At 38.8% G+C, this 18,552-nt stretch overlaps 1 protein-coding gene across 6 annotated transcripts in view; it reads left to right on the top strand.

Annotated features, from left to right (window-relative positions):
- Window positions 1-18,552, top strand: part of GOLIM4 (golgi integral membrane protein 4) — an 84,046-nt gene that overhangs the window by 5,565 nt on the left and 59,929 nt on the right. Inside the window, exon 2 of one of the 6 annotated variants that reach the window (XM_060405180.1) lies at window positions 1-18,552. This exon is cut by the window's right edge and continues 10,912 nt beyond it. The exons of the other annotated variants lie outside the window; for them this stretch is intronic. The gene's annotated coding sequence lies outside the window, so the exon portion shown is untranslated. 6 annotated transcript variants of the gene reach the window in all.

Raw genomic sequence — 18,552 nt, forward strand, 5'->3', positions numbered from 1 at the left:
GTGGCGGCACACTGGTAAAGAATCTACCTGCCAATGCAGGAGATGCAGGAGACGTGGGTTCCATCCCTCAATCAGGAAGATCCCCTGGAGTAGGAAATGGCAGCCCACTCCAGTATTCTTGCCTGGGAAATCCCATGGACAGAGGAGCCTGGTGGGCTACAGTCTGTGGGGTCGCAAAAGAGCTGGACACAACTTGACGACTACAGAGCTTCCCGACCCAGGGATCGAACCCTGATCTCCTGCATTCCAGGCAGACACTTTAACCTCTGAGCCACCAGGGAAGTCCAAACAACAAACAGATATTGTCTATTAAATGGACATTTTCACTGAAGTACAGATATCTTGCAGTTATAAGGTGAAATTTATTAGGCTGTTTTTGTTTAATTCTGTTCTGTTTAAAAAATGGAACAGAAATGACAACTTTTTAAGTTCAGTCAGTTTTATTTGTATGTAAAATCCTGCCTTAAAATTCATTCCCTGAATAAAAGATAAAACTTTGGAAAGTATGACTCAATTAAGACTTCTTTTGAATATATGTGACATGCACGGACATGTTTGCTTCTGCACATTATACCTGCCTTGGTCATCCCTGTAATGGGACTCACCAATATTGGTTGACCAGGGAAGAGAATCGCCCATTATCTGTGAGCCTTTTGCTTTGCTGTAACTTTTTATTTTATATTGGGGTAAAGCTAATGCCTAGCATGCTGCAGTCCGTGTGGTGGCAAAGTCAGACATGACTGAGCAACTGAACAACAACAGCAAAGCATCTGATTAACAACGTTTTGACAGCTTCAGGTGAACAGCAGAGGGCCTCAGCCACACATACACATGTATCATTCTCCCCTAAATTCCCCTCTGGTCCTGGCTTCCATGTGCTATACAGTAGGTCCTTGTTGATTATCCATTTTAAATATAGCACTGCGTACATGACCTTTGGAAACTCCCTAACTATCTCTTCCCCACCATTCCTTCCCCCCCGCAACCCCATGCACCATGCACCACCGGCAGCAGTAAGTTTGTTCTCTAAGTCTGTGAGTCTCTTTCTATTTTATAAGTAAGTTCATTTGTATCACTTCTTTTTAGATTCCATGTATAAGGGGTGAGTGAGCCTTTTAAGTCTCAATTATGTTGTACAGTTGACTACTTCCACATGGATTGGGAGCCTTACCTTGAGCTTTTAAAATTCCCTTTTGCCTCACCAAGAGCTTGGACATAAGACTAGGTTTTAGAGACTTAAGGAATGGGTGAATTGGGAGTTTGAGAATGAAGACTGAAGCTGAGAGTACCAAAGTGCAGAGGATTTGAGAGGAACCAGAAGATGGAAGAGAGAAAGAGAGGCAAGGGGACTAACATCAGTTTATGACATTTCAGAACATTGGAGAAGATTCTTGCCCCCACCTCCATGTCCTAAAAAGAAAAAAGTAGGGACTAGGGAAGGGGATGTGGGTTTGGCATCAGATATTGTTTGAATACAACTCCGGTGTTTACCAGTGGAGTGACCTTGAGCACACAGGTAACCTCTGTGAACTTTGGTTTCTTCATAGTGCCCCGAGGATAGCAATGTCTATTTTGCACACTTGCATGGACTAGAAATAATACATTGAATGTGACTGGCACGAATCCCAGAGTGTGTCACTATGACATTTACTAGGAAACCAGGACTTGCTGTTGTAGTATTAGCATTGGCTGCTTTTCATTTCATTTGCCCACCGTATTACATCTGGAAGGTAACAGTTATTAGCTGTGGTCTAAAGGTGGCTCCTTTTGGAGCCATATGCTCAACTTGGCTGAAACTTACTTGATTTAAGACGCTCTCGCTCTGTCATTTCTACCGTATTGACCCCTTTTTGGTAAGAAAGGACCTGAGAATGCTGTACATGGTAGTAACTAAGTGTTGCTGTTTTTCATTTTGACAACTCAGTGTTCTTATTTTATCACTGAGGACAAAATGTTTTTGCTACTCTTGCCAGTCAGTGGTTTGTGGTTTTTGTAGCTGTGTTTGGAAGTGAAAGTTATGCATAATATAACTGTACTTTAAAATAAAAATGGCCAACTGTATTTTGTCTTTCAAGCCATTAAAGCGAATTTATTTTGACAGAAATTTGGAAATTTCCTTGGAAGAATTAAATTATGTGAAGTACATACCATTTATTGTCTCCCACATTCATGGTCTGTGCTAAGCATGATACTTGCATTTTCTCACTAACACTGAACCAAGCACTGTGGTGTGAATGGGCAATCTGAGGCTCAGAGGGGTTAATTAACTTTCCAGCGTCAAGGTCGAATCTAATGAATCTGAATTTGGAACCCTAATGTGACTTTGTAGCCTGGGTTCTTTCCACAGTACTACATTGCCCTCAAAATTATTTTAGTGTCTCATGATGATATTAATGGTTTGGAGAAAGTGGGTTAGGTGGGTCGTGTGAGGATTTAAGATAAAATTTAGAATCAGAAGTAACAAGTCTGATTATTTGATACAGCATCTCCAGAGTGTAGGGCATTTGGTGCAGTTACAGAATGTGATTTTAGTTGATTCTTGAGTTGATTTTAGGTGGTCTGCACATGCTGCTTGAAATAACATAGAATCACATGAGAAACGGCTGGTTTTTTTGAATTCCCTTTCAGTGTTTTCTTGACAAGTCAAGGAGGAACTCTCAGTTTGATTCTAGAACCTCTCGTTGATGTAGCTGCTCATTTGTTTTTCTTATAGAGAGCAGACTTCAGGCAGCCAAACAGCCTGATAGCTAGACTTCAATAATTGTGTTGTTGTTTTATTGCATTTAAATTTCACAATTACCGCCCATTGATGCCACATAAGTCAGATTTTTCATTTACAAGGTAGTAATGTAAAGTTTCCCTTTTAGAAGTTTATTATAGGGGAAAAAGTGAACATTTGGTATTTCATAGTACAGGTTTTGCATGCACGGAATAAGAATAAGATGCAGGAGTACCTGCATCTCCGAAGTTTAGGAACAGATCAAATCCCTTCGTGATACCGAAACTGTATTTTACAGTTAAGAAAACAGTTTGGAAGAGGATGAGTCACTAAGTATGTGTCTCAAGCTGAGCCCAGAGTCCACAAACACTGACTTCCAGAGCCGCATAGCATTCCTCCAGGGCTGCACCCTGCAGCCCCTGGAGACCAGCAGCACCCTCATTGCAGTTTGAGCTGAAATGGGTGTTGCTATTTTTAAACAATGCTCTGTAGTTCTGAATGGCACACTTGTGTTCTTTGTTTTTATTGGCTTATGGGTGCTTTTCCAGAGGACATGCCAGCCATTGCCCTACGCTAATAAGCCTCACTAAATAGGCTCATAGCCTGGAGGGATGCAGGCATGAAGTAAATTGCTCATTATAATAGTGTGACATTTTAAAAAATATTGCTTTAGCTATTTTTCGTATATAAAATGTCATAATATGATAGGTAATGAATAGAAAGATGTGCTGTCACTCTGAAGGATGAGGCATTTTAGAGCATTTGAATGACACCATTTCCTTTCCTTTGAGAATAAGTGAATTTAAGAAAAATATATTATCATTTTAGGAGAGTCAAACATTTCATTTCCTATTTCACATCTCATTTAAAGCCCCTTTTTTAAGTGAAATTTAAAAAAAAAATCTACAACTCAAGCTATGTAAGAGAACTTTGACATTGCTTATATGCTGTAGACAATAGCTGCTGCTGCTGCTGCTAAGTTGCTTCAGTCGTTTGCAACTCTGTGCGAGCCCATAGACAGCAGCCCACTAGGCTCCCCCGTCCTTGGGATTCTCTAGGCAAGAATACTGGAGTGGGTTGCCATTTCCTTCTCCAGTGCATGAAAGTGAAAAGTGAAAGTGAAGTCGCTCAATCATGTCCAACTCCTAGTGGCCCCATGGACCATAGCCTACCAGGCTCCTCTGTCCATGGGATTTTCCAGGCAAGAGTACTGGAGTGGGTTGCCATTGCCTTCTCCGAGACAATAGCTATGATACTATAAAAATAAAATATTCTAAATATAGATTAAAAATGGGAAGTTGGTAAATTGGTTATTTAGTTTGATTAGTGTGGAACAGTTTATTAAGCTTTACATTAGTGAGATTTAGTATTATAAATCTATATTTCCTACAGCATTGACCTCTCAACCTAATAACAAATATTTAGAGGAAATTTTAAAAAGGATTTTATATCCTTTATAAAGATTTGTTTTTGAAAAACATGTTAAATTCGACTGATGTCAAACATCACTTTTATTAGAAAATGAAAAAAAATCCTCCTTACAGGTAAGTGTCAGCTCAAAATCCAGAGGTCATCTAAGTTTTATCTGGGTGTGGGTACGGCTCCTTGGAAGTAGTTCCTCGAGTATAACTTCTCAAGTTCAGTTCCTCTTCACTGATGGATCTGTGAGACTAAACCTCAGTTCAAGCAACATACAACGGTGGAGCCGGCATAAGATACCTACAGCTTCTTATTCAAAAAAAAGCACGAAGTACAAGGCATGTGGGAGTTGTTGGTCCATGAAAATTCTGAAATCCAGTTAGGCAAATGTTCCTCAGCTAGGTTCAGACCTGGGAGTAATCCTTCATGGTTCTTGATTCTACCCTTTGGAGTATTGAGTTATCCTTCCTATTCATGAAGGGTGGTATGTGTTTACATTTGAGTTTTCTCAGCCTGTTTCTTGCCTGTAGAAAGTTGGGGGTTTATGGTGTGTTTTCATTTAGGACCCTTTCCATTCCTACTAGTCAAAACTGGCAGTGTTTCTCCTAATAAAATCCTCTCAAAACTATTGTGGGTCTCCCATGAGGCTTATTGAGGTTTACTCTTGTTAGTCAAAAAGCACACCCATCTTAGAGATGATTCCTTCTCTACCTTGGGTTTCTGCAAAAATAAGGGAGAGACAGTGCCCTTTAACTTAGCAAAATCCTGTTGAGAGAACCTGTGTTAGGTGAGCTTGATTAAGGAAACTCGCACTTAAGAGAACCTGTGTGAGTCACACCCTTAAAAGTTGTAGGAGGTCTTATAGCCTGATTGAACAATACTCTGACATGCCGCATTTCCCAGGGCTTACCAAAAGGATTTCAGAAGCTACAACTTTGACTTCACTTCACACTTTTTTTTCAGACAGTTCCCTAGAAATGATCTTTGGTTGGAAGCTATGTCTTGATTTTAGAGTTACTGAGAATCTTCAAAACCTTCAAGTTTTGTCTTTTTTGTTTAGTGATCCCTCCCCCAATTTATCTTCTCACAGGCTTCCCTAAACAGCAAGAAGAAACCAGGTAGCCTCTTCAGTACTTTGCTGGGAAGTCTCCTCAGCTAAATTACACAGTTCACTTTTAAAACACCTCATCTAACTGCACAAATCTGCAGGTTATGTAACTACATGTTAAGTGTCAGTATTGTTAAACCTTCTGCCACTACATAATTTCTAGTTTCCAATAAGATTTTCTTCACTTTCATTCATGCCCTTATTAGAAATCTCTTCAAAGTCCAAAGTTCTGTGAACAGTGTGTTCGAGATGGTTTACACTTTGACTCATGCCCTTCTTAGGCCCACTACACAGTTCCATAGCCACTACTGCCATTTAGATTTTTGTCATGGCAGCACTCTGCTTCCAAAATCTGGACTAGTTACCCTGCTGAATGGCAAATTACCCCCAGACTGAATTGATTTTGAACAACAAATACTATCTCAGTATTTGCTGGAAAGGAATTGACTTAGCTGAGTGATTCAAGATCTCTTAGGATGTTGGAGTCAAACTTCTGATCAGGGTTGTGTGTACTGTGCTGTGCTTAGTCACTCAGTCATGTCTGCCTCTTTACGATCCCTTGGACTTTAGCTCACCAGTCTTCTCTGTCCATGGAATTCTCCAGACAACAATACTGCAGTGGTTTGCCGTGCAAATGAGGATTCAGGGTATCTTCCCAACCCAGGGATCAAACCCACGTCTTCTGCATCGCAGGCAGATTCTTTACCATCTGAGCCAGCAGAGGATCAGGGTTGTAGTTATCTCGAAATTTGACCAGGACTGGAGAATCTGCCTCAGAATTCACTAATGTGGTTGCTGGCAGGCCTCAGAATATCCAATTCTAGTCTCACTCTTCCAGGGCTTTCCATAGGATTTTCCATAGTTCCAACCTGGAACTTTGAACAGAATAGCTGACTTCCCTCAGGGCAAGAGATCGAAGAGCAGCAGCCAGGGAGAGAGTTTGTGTGAACCCAAGGTGAATATGAAAGTATTTTAATAACCTAATCTTGAAGGTATAACTCACGACTTCCTGCCCTGTTCTGTTCATTACTGTTGAGTCACCAAGTTCAGCTTGTGCTCAAGGGTAAGAAGAACAGTGCAAGAATCATCTGGCGCCACCTTAGTAGCTGCCTCCCACAACGTAAGACTGTCATTGTCATTGTTGGAAATATCCTCACCAAAGTCTTCTTTGAGTACTTGCTGTGTACCAGGTACTGTTCTAAATTATATTCTTGGATTATCCAGTGTAATTGTAATTTTGTAAAAAAATGTTTTACTGTATATTAAAGTGTGATTTACCATTTAATTTGACATAGTAAAAAATGACATTTGAAATCATGGCACCTCAGAGGGAAATTATCTGGTCTTTTCAACTATCTGACCAGGAAGAATTCAAATGTTAACTCTCTGAAGTATGAACCTAACTAGGAAGTTGTTAGGGAAAATCCCAAAGTTGAAGCCATCCTGTCCTTTAGGGAGTTTCAAAATCCGTTGACAATTTGTGAAAATTTCATGTTCCTGCAAATAACTGTATTTCATTGGTTAGTAGCTAGGAATGGAATAAAATGTGTTTGTCCATATGGTATTTTCACTTGCTTCCGAATGTGTTCCTTTTGGCTTTATATAGCCTGCAGCCTTTGTGAAGACCTTATTATTTGATAGTCAGAAGATACATATTTTTAATGGAGTTCAACTTGTTTTAGAAAGATAGGTATCTTTGATTTAAAGAAAGAGCATCAGTTGCATGAATAGTAATTTCAACTTGTTCATTCATTCCTATTTTGAAGGTCATTTTATATATTGTAATACATGAGGTATTCTTTTGTGCTATTGATAAAATTAAAAAATAGAGCATGTAGGCATATTATGAAAACATCATTAAATGTTATGAACAATTGAAACTTCGAATTCATACTCTGGCCTCACTCTTCCAAACATACTTTAGTAATTAAAGATACTTGAGTTGAATATTTCTATTTTCCATTTTACTTCCATTGTACTTTCCTAAACAGATTTCTAAAAGAGGTGGGATCATCGGGAGGTGGATAGAGAATACTTTGTCCAAATGTTGGAAGCCATACTTTACTTAAAAATCAAGGGGAATTTCCATTCTTGTAAGTGAGAAGTTGCTGTTGAATATCTAGTGATCAGTGATCATCTTCCTGCCCCTACTGCTATCTATGTGAGTACCAGATTGCTGCCATGATCCTCACTGTTAGGCTAGGTTGCTGTGGGCCTCATGTCTTAGTGATACCCTCATAGATTGAAGGCCCTTGAGACATATGGTCTTCGTTCTGTGTCTGAACACGTAGAAAATTCCCTATGTGTTCTATAGGGTACAGTGTAGTTCTTAGGGAGACTTACAGTCTGCATGTTGTGTTTTTCTTATTTACCTTTTGCTACTCAGGTTGGTTAGGGTCCGTATGGATTAAGCCAGAGGATGCTCTTTTCTGTTGGTATTGCCCAAGGAAGCAGTAGCTACTAACCCAGTTAGCTAGAACGATGGTATTTATGAGTACATGTGAGACCCTGTTGTTAGCCTCCAAGAAGTCTTCATCTGAGGGTCCCACAGTAGCAATACTTTGAGCAGAGGCTGAGCTTTTAAAGAAAGACTGCTTTGTTTTTATGGTGGGCCTCCAGCTAATCTCAAAACTGCCTCCTACCAGGCAACAACTCAGTCCTGAGACTATGTTGTGTGTATTGTCTGTGGCCCTCTCCTCCTCAGGGGTGGCGTTTTCAATTTGGGGATCAGTGAGAGGTCCATGAACTTTCTGAAAATTTATGTCAATTTTTTATTTGTGTCTTTTTCCAAGACAGAAGTCATAGCTTTTATCAGATCCTCAAAGCATCAGTGACCTGAAAAAGGTTAAGAACTACTGCTTTAGGGCAAATTCCTCCTCCTGAGGTTTTTTTAAGTCCATCTTGGAATTTTACATCCTCTGGTTCTACCTCATGAATCCTCTGGAAAGTGGCCCTGTTTGTAATGGGGTTCTCAATGCTTAATGCTGTTCCTTTAAAGCCCAAATCCCTACCACCCCGCCTAAGTGTAAGAATACTGATTAGAGATTTAAATGACATTTCATAAATTGCATTCCTAGAATCTACTAGTAATTACTTGTTGCTGTTTAGTCTTTACGTTGTGTCCAACTCTTTTTGTGACCCCAGGAACTGTAACCCATCAGGCTCCTCTGTCCATGGGATTTCCCAAGCAAGAATATTGGAGTGGGTTGCCATTTCCTTCTCCAGGGGATCTTCCGACCCAGGGATCGAACCTGCGTCTTCTGCATTGGCAGGAAGATTCTTTACCACTGAGCCACCTGCAAAACCCATTAGTAATTGCTTAGTAAATAATAAAAGAATGTCTCAATGTTATCACGTGAGAAATTTAGGCTTTTCAGATTGCTTTATATTCATGATATTTAAAGCAATATGCAACAATTATTTTCATTTTAAATTTGGGGAAACAGAAATCACACAGCAAGACAATGGCACACTTGGGCATAATGCTCAAATTACTTGAATCCTAATTCAGGGCTTTTACTAATCCTCAGTTTCCAAAGCTACATCACCCTGGAACTCTTCATAAAAGGAGGTTTTGACAGTATCTATTCACAAAATAGAGTTTCTGACTTAAGAATTAAGTCATAGTTAAGAATATCCCCAGATGGTGACTCAGCTTGACTTGAGAACTTGTCTCTTTGGGACCCACCTGCCATCCCCCATCACTTCCCATCTCTGGGTCCACGAAAGGTTCTGCTGGCTGCTCATGCTCCCACTTCCTGCTCCACTCTGCAGCTTTCCACTACTCAGTGGCATGTTTCCCTTGTTCCTTTCTACATCACAAGTGCCCTGGAGGATGAAGGCAGGCTCCATAGGATTGGATCCCAGGGTAATAAGAGTGATAGTCACCGTGATGAACTTGGCTCCCCCACACTTCTCATCTCTCCCTGGCACATTGTCCTTGTTCCAAAATTAGGGGCTTAAGCGGTCCCTTACCTTTGGATGGTTCTTTCTCAGACTCCTCTGCAACCTGGGGTATAGACAGGGGTAAGCTAAAGGAAATCAGTCCTGGGTGTTCTTTGGAAGGACTGATGCTAAAGCTGAAACTCCAATACTTTGGCCACCTCATGCGAAGAGTTGACTCATTGGAAAAGACTCTGATGTTGGGAGGGATTGAGGGCAGGAGGAGAAGGGGACGACAGAGGATGAGATGGCTGGATGGCATCACCAACTCGATGGACGTGAGTTTGAGTGAACTCTGGGAGTTGGTGATGGATAGGGAGGCCTGGCGTGCTGCAATTCATGGGGTCGCAAAGAGTTGGACACGACTGAGCGACTGAACTGAACTGAAGCCCATACCCAGATCCTGCTATTGGAACTTTCACCACAGGCTCTGTACAGGGGGGCTTTGAAGTTCTCCAGTCAACTGGTTCTCCAGCTGTGTTTTTTAGCTTCCAGATGTAGAAGCCAAATCACTCCTAAATAAGTCACAGACTGGAAAAGCAGGAAAGAATGTTTGTAGAAACCAGGTTGCAAAGAGAAACATATGGATATGTTTTGGTTTGGCCCACACAGTGCCCGGAAAAATTTCAAGGTAGTTGTCTACATGGAGAAAGAAAGATATTTTATGTAAACATCTAGATTTCAGACTGTTTGAAAAGTCATAGGATCTCTTGACCCTGGTCTGCATTCTTGTGTGGCTTGCACTTTGAGTGGGGCATGCGGGCTTCGGTTGGCAAAATTTCCGCTGGAATTCTTCCTCTCGAATAACTTATTTAGTTTATCAATGAAAAAGGCAAGCCTCAGAGAGATCAAATGACCTGACAACTGTGCTGTGCTGTGTGGTAGCCACTGGTGCTGTGTGGGAAAAGCACTGAAAGTATGTGACAGAGTGGAATTTCATATTTTATTTAAACTTAAAATTTAAAGCTGAAGCACTGTGAAATATTTTTCAGTTAAGCACAGCTTTATCATTTTGGTGGTACTGTATTTCAATTAACTTGGGTCATGTTAGATATTATTGGATTATTAGATATTATTAGATATTGCAATGCATGTATACTTTGTACTTTTTAAAATGTGGGTTCAGAAATCTAAAAATTGCAAATGTGGTTCATGGTGTATGTATTTCTATTGGATGGTGTTGACCTGACAGAGGTCACACAGTGTGTTGGTGGAAAATCTGGAATATGTCAGCTGATATCCACTGTTCTAACCATATTTTTTCTTTATTTTCAATACTTTATAAAGTGTTGCCCAAATTTTCTTCTAATTCTCAAAACCTTTTCATTGTACCAGACAATCTCACAAACTCCTCTAGGAGTTTATTTTTCCTCATTCTTGCATGGCACATGATACAGAGGTGACTTTATTCAAATAAAAATTTAGCTTTGTGTGTTATAGTGGTCATATAATAAAGGTAATTTTAAAGATAATACAGTTACTATTCATGATATATAAAGGCTAAAATTATTTTCTCATTTTAAGTGATACTGACCATTAGTTGTCTCTGAATTATTTAAGAAAATAATTTTAAACATATTCAAAATAACATTGTATTTGATTTTGTCACAAATATATATTAGTCTAAAATTAGTTGCATATTGCATCTCATTGTATAACCAGCAACCTGATCAAAATGCAACACCACCAGCATCCCAGAAGTTTCCTTGAGCCCCTTGCAGTCGTGAACTGTTCCTCACTCCCTAAGGATAATTGCTATGAATTGATTTTGCCTGTTATATTTTACATCAGTGAAATCAAACAAATGAATTAAACAGTTCTTTTTCTTAACATTGTGAGATTCATCCAAGCTATTACATGTAGTTGTAGATTGCTCACTTCTTTTAGTATGGCATCTTATAAGTCTATCACAATTTATCCATTCTATGATTGATAAGCATTTGAGTAATAGGTCTGCTGCTATGAATGCTCTAGTTCCTTTTGACTTTTTTTTTTAAGGGCTAGCAACTACTTGATGTCCTCAATGACTATAGCTTAAGGTCTACTTGGAGTGTATTTGCCAAGTTGTTATTTTATTATTTCTCTGCTATTAGCGCTAATTTAATATCCTTATGCATCCTGTCTGTATGCACTGGACTATTACCACTACACATTAAAAAATATGACCAAAAATAAAAGCAACTAAAACTTAACATTGAAAATGCAAGCGTTGGTGTCATTGTTCAGCCAAGGATAAGGATAAGCTGCCTAGGGATCTGTCCAGATGTGAGCTGGCTTATCTTTGCTCTGTTTACCATCATTTCTGCTCTTCTGATACATTCTTTTTCCATTTGTACTGTGTAAAAGGGTCATTTTAAAGTAACTAATTTATTTAAAAACTTAAAATTACATCAGGCCCGATTCTTCCTTTTTGCTAATATCCCGAAACATGTTCACAATCCCTTGATTTGGGAACATTGCCTCTCACTAGAAGTGTCCAGAGGATAGCTAAGCATTTGAGAGGAGTGTTACAGAGTTAACTCAGATATCTGGTAGGTGGTTGAACTAGCCTTCAGAATATTTCTAAACTAGAATAATGTCATTTTAAAATTCTGAGATGCTAGCTTAAGTGAACAATAATGAAAATAAGAATTATTTGTAGTGACATGCTCAGCAATTTCACACTAGAGTTTGCTTTATTACATATAAATGGCTAAAAAGGCAATGATGTTCTTGGAATTGATTCATGAGCATTCATTAATGTTACTTTTATAACTTGTCATAATAGAACTTGTGTTGTGCTATGCTACAGTTTGTCTTTGTACAAATTATGATAGAAAAAAATTAATAAGGTATTTATGTTAACCAAAATCTACTCTAGTTTTTTAAAAGAATAGATTTCTAGGTAGATTTCTAAATCACTGAGGAGTATATCCTCCTAGCCACAGAATTAACAGATATTTCCTATCTTGTGATTCACGCAGGCCCTAGAAGTATTAGTATTCAAAAGTAATAAGATTGTATGTACTAAACTCTTCTTTAATTTCAGATTTTTAATGATTTATACTGGCTCCCGTCCCCAACACTACTTAGTTTACACCTGTGAAGTTTCGAAGGGAAGCTATTCAGTAACTGCTCAAAAATCCATATGGGTGGTTCTGGAATCTTATCAGGTATTTAGAGAGATACTTTCAGTTCACTTTGAGAATTGCTTAGTAGAGACATCTGAGATTAAAAAATTATAACTTGGGTTTCTTAAAATATAGCCCATTCTATATATTATAGTTTATTTCTAAAAATTAGGCTACATAGAACGAATGTCTTTCCATGACATTTTCTTTAATTTTTTTTAATTGGAACGATTTCTGATTCTGTTTTTTAATATAAATTTATTTATTTTAATTGGAGGTTAATAACTTTACAATATTGTATTGGTTTTGCCATACATCAACATGAATCCAGTCAAGGAAAATTACTGTTGTGAGTTTAGGATAGGTAATCCAAAGAGATGTGATTTGATGCAACTAATATTACATGAGTAGCCATATAAAGATACTGAACATCAGTATTTTTTTGTTTTGTAACAGTTTAAAAGTCCATTACTTAAAGAATAGACATATTCTTGCTTACTGCTTGTCTGTGATTTGAACATTGTGGCCTGGACTTGACCTGGCCTGATTTATCTGAACCTAAGGGGTAGACAAACTTGGAACTGGCTCACTGTCCTTTTATCACCTCATTGGCCAAGCAAGACGCATGGTCAGTCCCAACACTGATGGATTGAGGGGCGGAAGAGTACTCTGCCCACAACAGTAAGCACTGCTCTGTGGTTGGCAGGGTGTGAGTATATAATTACAGTAATGAAGGATAAAAAATTTGGAGTGATGACCCCATCTACCAGAGTCAGTTTCAAAACTGGTACAGTGTGAGATAAAAGAAAGCTGCTTTCATTTGAAGAAACACTTTATGGTGATTTGACGTAGACTTTTTCAAAAATTGACATTGATTAACATAAAGAATCAGACATAACTTAGCAACTAAACAACAACAAAAAACATAGTTTTAATCATATTAGGCAAAACGTATGAGTTCATAATGAAAACACATGTAGCAGAAATTATAAACAAAAGGCAATAGGGAAATATGTTCCTTTTTTCTTCAGTCAACAAACTTTTCTGAAGCACTTGCTGTCCACAGGCTTTCTCAGAGGGTATAATTTTATAGGTGCTGCCATTAAGAGATAGAATGTAAATGAAGTATCCTTTAAAGCTGAAGGCTTATCTGTTAGGTTTTTATGACTGCTCTTTCAGTGGCATAGAATTAGTAGAACTTCTCTGCTGAAGTATTTCAATGTTTAATATGGTGATTTTAGCAGCAAAAGCAGATGTGATAAAATATAGGATTCAATCTTACATACTAGTTTATAAGGGGTTTTTTTTTAAAGCTAGAATAATTTAGAACATGGGCCCATGGATAAGTTTGGGCATTTAAAATTTTTTGTAGACTTCTTGTAGATATTCAAATAATGCTTGGCTTTAAAAAAAATATTCATTATATATCCATGGGAATTCTTTTCTTTAAAAAAATTAAATGACAAATTATGCCACTAGTATTTATTTGAAGGTTCTAGCACCTACTATGGCAGCTATATCTTTTTATACCCAAGGCTTTATATTTTTATACCAAGGCTTTGGGGGAAAAATATGGAAAATTGAGAGAAATAGATAGCCTTTTTGTCAGTCTTTCTGTTTTTCTTTCTATATTTTTAATATGTATATCTAATTTTAAGCATTTCTTCAAAATACCCTCATTTTTCAAGTTGGATATTTTTTAATTTTTAAATAATCTTTTATTTAGTTAGTTATTTTTGGCTGTGCTGGGTCTTCCTTGCTGGCAGGCTTTTCTCCAGTGAGTTGGGGCTACTCTGGTTACAGCATGTGGACTTCTCGTTGTGGAGACACCTCTTGTCGCAGTAGTTGCAGCGCATGGGCGCAGTAGTTGTGGCTTTGGGGCTCTGGAGCTCGGGCTCTGTAGTTGTAGCACATGGACTTAGCTGCTCCACAGAATGTGGGATCTTCAGACCAGGGATTGAACTAGTGTCCCCTGCTTTGCCAGGCGGACTCTTAACCTGTGAACCACCAGGGAAGCCCCACATATTTACTAATTCGTTCCATTTAATGTGAGATTGTGTATGATTGTATGTATGTGTGTGTATATGTCTAATCACTTATGAATAATATTGGTCTTTAGTTACATAATCCTAGTAGCAATTTATATTTTTACTTTTTAAAGCTTAATTCCTCATGTTTCAGCTTGAGTATATCAAAATGTTTTGCTAAAAAAGGGAAGCTGAAGGCTGGTCCCTCGGTACACAAATAATGGCCTTAATTTGAAAATAGTTAATTTCCTGTGAGTCGTCCTGACATGCTTTTTGTGCTTACACTAGAAAAAGCAGTAAGAAGAGGCAGGTTGTTGGGTTTTTTTTTTTTTTTCGACAAGTTTATTTCTGTACTTTTTGTGAACAATGCCTGCTCAGAAAGTTTTCAGAGTAGGAACATGTAGATTCTTGTTAAGCGCCAGTTACTGAAACTAATTCTGTATGAAACCAGTGAATAATTGGCCAGTTACTGTGTATTTATTCTTTAACTTATTAAAGAAATATTTCTTGTTATTAACTTTGTTCCTTTGGGAATATGTTGATGTGGAAAGAAAATCTGGCTTTAGTTTCCCTTCATCTCTTTTTATTTATTTATTTTTTAACTCTGCTAATTGATTGCTTAATTACTAAAAAAAAAGTCTGGTTGGCATCAATTGGAACAGACACCAAAAAGAACATTTCTGAGTAATTATTTTGTAAAGAGAAGAGTCTTACCAGCCCCCATAGCATTTTAACTGCAAGAAATTACAGTTTTTTAACTATCATACCCAGAATTATGTCTTGAACTTTGAATTGTATCTCATTCGATTATATCTAATTTCCCCTCTTTCTAGGTCTGTTCTGGTGTTATCCAGGTCACTCAGAAAACCTACTGGCATGGTGTAGACTACATGGATTATTTTTTATAGTTGTGTTGACCCTACTTTTAAAATACATATCCTGCCTCTTACTAATCTGTACTATTTCTAACATCCTAGTCTGATTCACTGTCCTCTCTTGATTGGGCTGATTATAGTAGGCTTCTACCTGGTCTTCTTGCTTCCACCCTTACCTCCCACATGGTAGCTCAGTAGTTTATAAAGATTATTCTTTGTAAAATATAAGTCAGGTAATGTTATTTTCCATTTCTCTGTAGAGGAACTTTTCTGTTACCACTCAGTTGTACCAACAAGTTTCTGACCTTTTAGCTGTTGCAGTGACCCTCCAAGCTCACAGCCTTTTAGCTGTTGCAGTGACCCTCTAAGCTCGCAGCCTTCTCAGAGTCTTTAAACCTGCTATTCTGTCTTATCTGGTTGCTTCTTCCCTGAGAATCTCTTCATCATTGACTGACTTTTTTTATTCAGGCCTCAGCTTTGATGCCAGCTCCTACAAAGGCAGCTGTGTTAGCTGTGTTTGCTCCATAACAAATTATCCCCAAACTTACCACTTTCAAGTAACAAACACATGTAACCATTAACTATTCCACACATTTTCCTGAGGGTCATGAATTGCTGGACCCAAACAGTTGGCTGGGCTGTAGTTGACTCGGAAGAAGCTGCTGGCAGGCTTCATCTTCTCATTATTGGTGAGATACCTCTGTTTTTGCAAAGGAATGCCCTTCCATAGATTGCCCGAGTGTCCTCCTGATGTGGTATCCCCCACACAGTGAGGGATCTAACAGAGGAAGAGCCCAACACGGAAGCCCGTCTTTTGTAACCTAATCCACTTGTATTGGATGCTGTTAGTCACACAGACCATCCATGGTACAGTGTTGGAGCAGAGTACACAAGGGTATGATTACCAGGAGGTTGGGGGTGTGATAGGGAGCCATCTGGAAGGCTGGCTACTATAGCAGCTACTACTATAGCAGCTACTATAGCAGCCCATGAGAATTGCATTGGTTACTTTTGAGAAGTCTACATGTTTAATTTTTTTTTTTTTTAACATCTGCGCAGTGTTTAGAAGTCATAGCTGCGTCTCTTCCTTGATAAGGGAATAGCTGAATGGTAATGAGAGTTCATCCACCCAAGTACTTTCTCTCTCATTATTTATACTAACGACCTTCTGAAATCCCATATTGTGGCTCCTTGTTAATTGTATCTTGTCTGTCTGTCTTCTTTTATGAGAGCATGAGACCCTTGAATTAAAAAAACTGATATTTCATGTCCACTATTTTATAATCATTGGGCTTAGAACAATGCCTGAAATACAGTAGATTATTTGATAAATGATAAATTTTATTTGATAAATATGAAAGTGAAAGTGAAGTAGCTCAGTCGTGTCCAACTCTTAGCGACCTGTGGACTGTAGCCCACCAAGCTCCTCCATCCATGGGATTCTCCAGGCAAGAATACTGGAGTGGGTTGCCATTCCCCTCTCTAGGGGATCTTCCCGACCCAGGGATCGAACCCAGGTGTCCCACAATGCAGGCAGACGGTTTAACCTCTGCACCACCAGGGAAGCCCAGTGGTGCTTATATTATTTATTTGATAAATGATAAATTTTATTGATAAATATAGTAGATCATTATTTGAAAAAAAAGGTTTCCCTTTTTGAGCCCTGAAAGTTTTATTTTAACCATTTCATATGGAAAATTGTTTTTACATGTGTCACTGTTTCTAAAATTTGGTGTACTGAACATAAATTTCATCAGTTTATTATTTTCTGAGTTACCTTATGTAGAAGGCACTGTGCTAGATACTCAAGTTACCAGCCAAATAAGACATGGTCTTCACCTGCCCAGGAGTCCTTTTAGTGACAAAGGGCAGACTCTGGTGTGTGTCCATATGAGAACAAGTAAAGTAAAAGAGGAGGAGATGGCAGGGTGGGAGGCAGGGTGAAAATTGGAAAAGGCTTCACAATAGAAGGTCTTCTTTATGTCTTAGGGTCAGCATGTTATTTTGTGCTATATAATATTGTGTTTCTTTTAGCATGCTCAGAATGCAAGAAGGAAAGAAACTGTATTTTCTGAACAACACAAAGTCAGGAAGCTTGTTCTACAGAAGTAGAAGTGGTAAATTATTTAGTTACATATATTTTAAAGTTATATATTGTTAAACGTCACCTTGCTGAGTTGACTGAAAATACAGGAAATTTAATTTCATAATATATCGTTGTCATCACATATAGACGGTTGCCTGTACTTCAGCCTTCAATCAGTGTACCTTTGGAATTAGTTCTGAGTAATAATTATGTTTATAGTATTCTTCACTGTTACCGGTTTGTTAGGGTAGTCCTTCTGTCTCCATCTCCTAAAAGTTGCTTCATCTAATTTTGCTGTGGCTTGAATGCCCAATTACCACACTAGATAGAATTATGTATGTGAAAGTGAAAGTCGCTCAGTCATGTCCGACTCTGAGACCCCATGGACTGTACAGTCCATGGAATTCTCCAGGCCAGAATACTGAAGTGGGTAGCCATTCCCTTCTCCAGGGGATCTTCCCAACCCAGGAATTGAACCAGGGTCTCTGGCTCAGAGGTTAAAGAGTCTGCCTGGAGTGCGGGAGACCCAGGTACTGAAGTGGGTAGCCATTCCCTTCTCCAGGGGATCTTCCCAACCCAGGAATTGAACCAGGGTCTCTGGCTCAGAGGTTAAAGAGTCTGCCTGGAATGCGGGAGACCCAGGTTCGATCCCTGGGTTGGGAAGATTCCCTGGAGAAGGGAATGGCAACCCACTCCAGTATTCTTGCCTGGAGAATCCCATGGAGAGAGGAGCCTGGTAGGCTACAGTCCACGGGGTCGCAAAGAGTTGGACAGGACTGAGTGACTTCACTTTCACTTTCGCATGCTTTGCAGGTGGATTCTGTACCAGCTGAGCTACCAAGGAAGCCCAAGAGTACTGGAGTGGGTAGCCTGTCTTTTCTCCACTGGATCTTCCCAGTCCAGGAATCAAACTGGGATCTCCTGCATTGCAGGTGGATTCTTTACCAACTGAGATACCAGGGAAGCCCCAGAATTATGTATAATAATAATAATAAATGATACTCTAAAAAGAGTTTTCGAGTAATTACGTTTTAAGGGAGGATTTATTTTTAGTTTAGCTCTCTCTGGCTCATGATTTTCATCTTTCTCATACTCACCTGTGTTTTAACTTCTCTTATTTGCTAGGTGGTGTTTTACTTAGGTTTGCTGTTGAACTTTGTGTTTCTGATCAATGTATCGTAGTTGGCTTTGAAGTCAGACTGACTCATGAGTCTGCCAAATTTTAGTTTTATATCCTTAAACAAGTTGTTGAGTCTTTCTGAGCCT

Source organism: Ovis aries, chromosome 1 (genome assembly GCF_016772045.2).
Source record: "Ovis aries strain OAR_USU_Benz2616 breed Rambouillet chromosome 1, ARS-UI_Ramb_v3.0, whole genome shotgun sequence".
Lineage (NCBI taxonomy): Eukaryota > Metazoa > Chordata > Mammalia > Artiodactyla > Bovidae > Ovis > Ovis aries.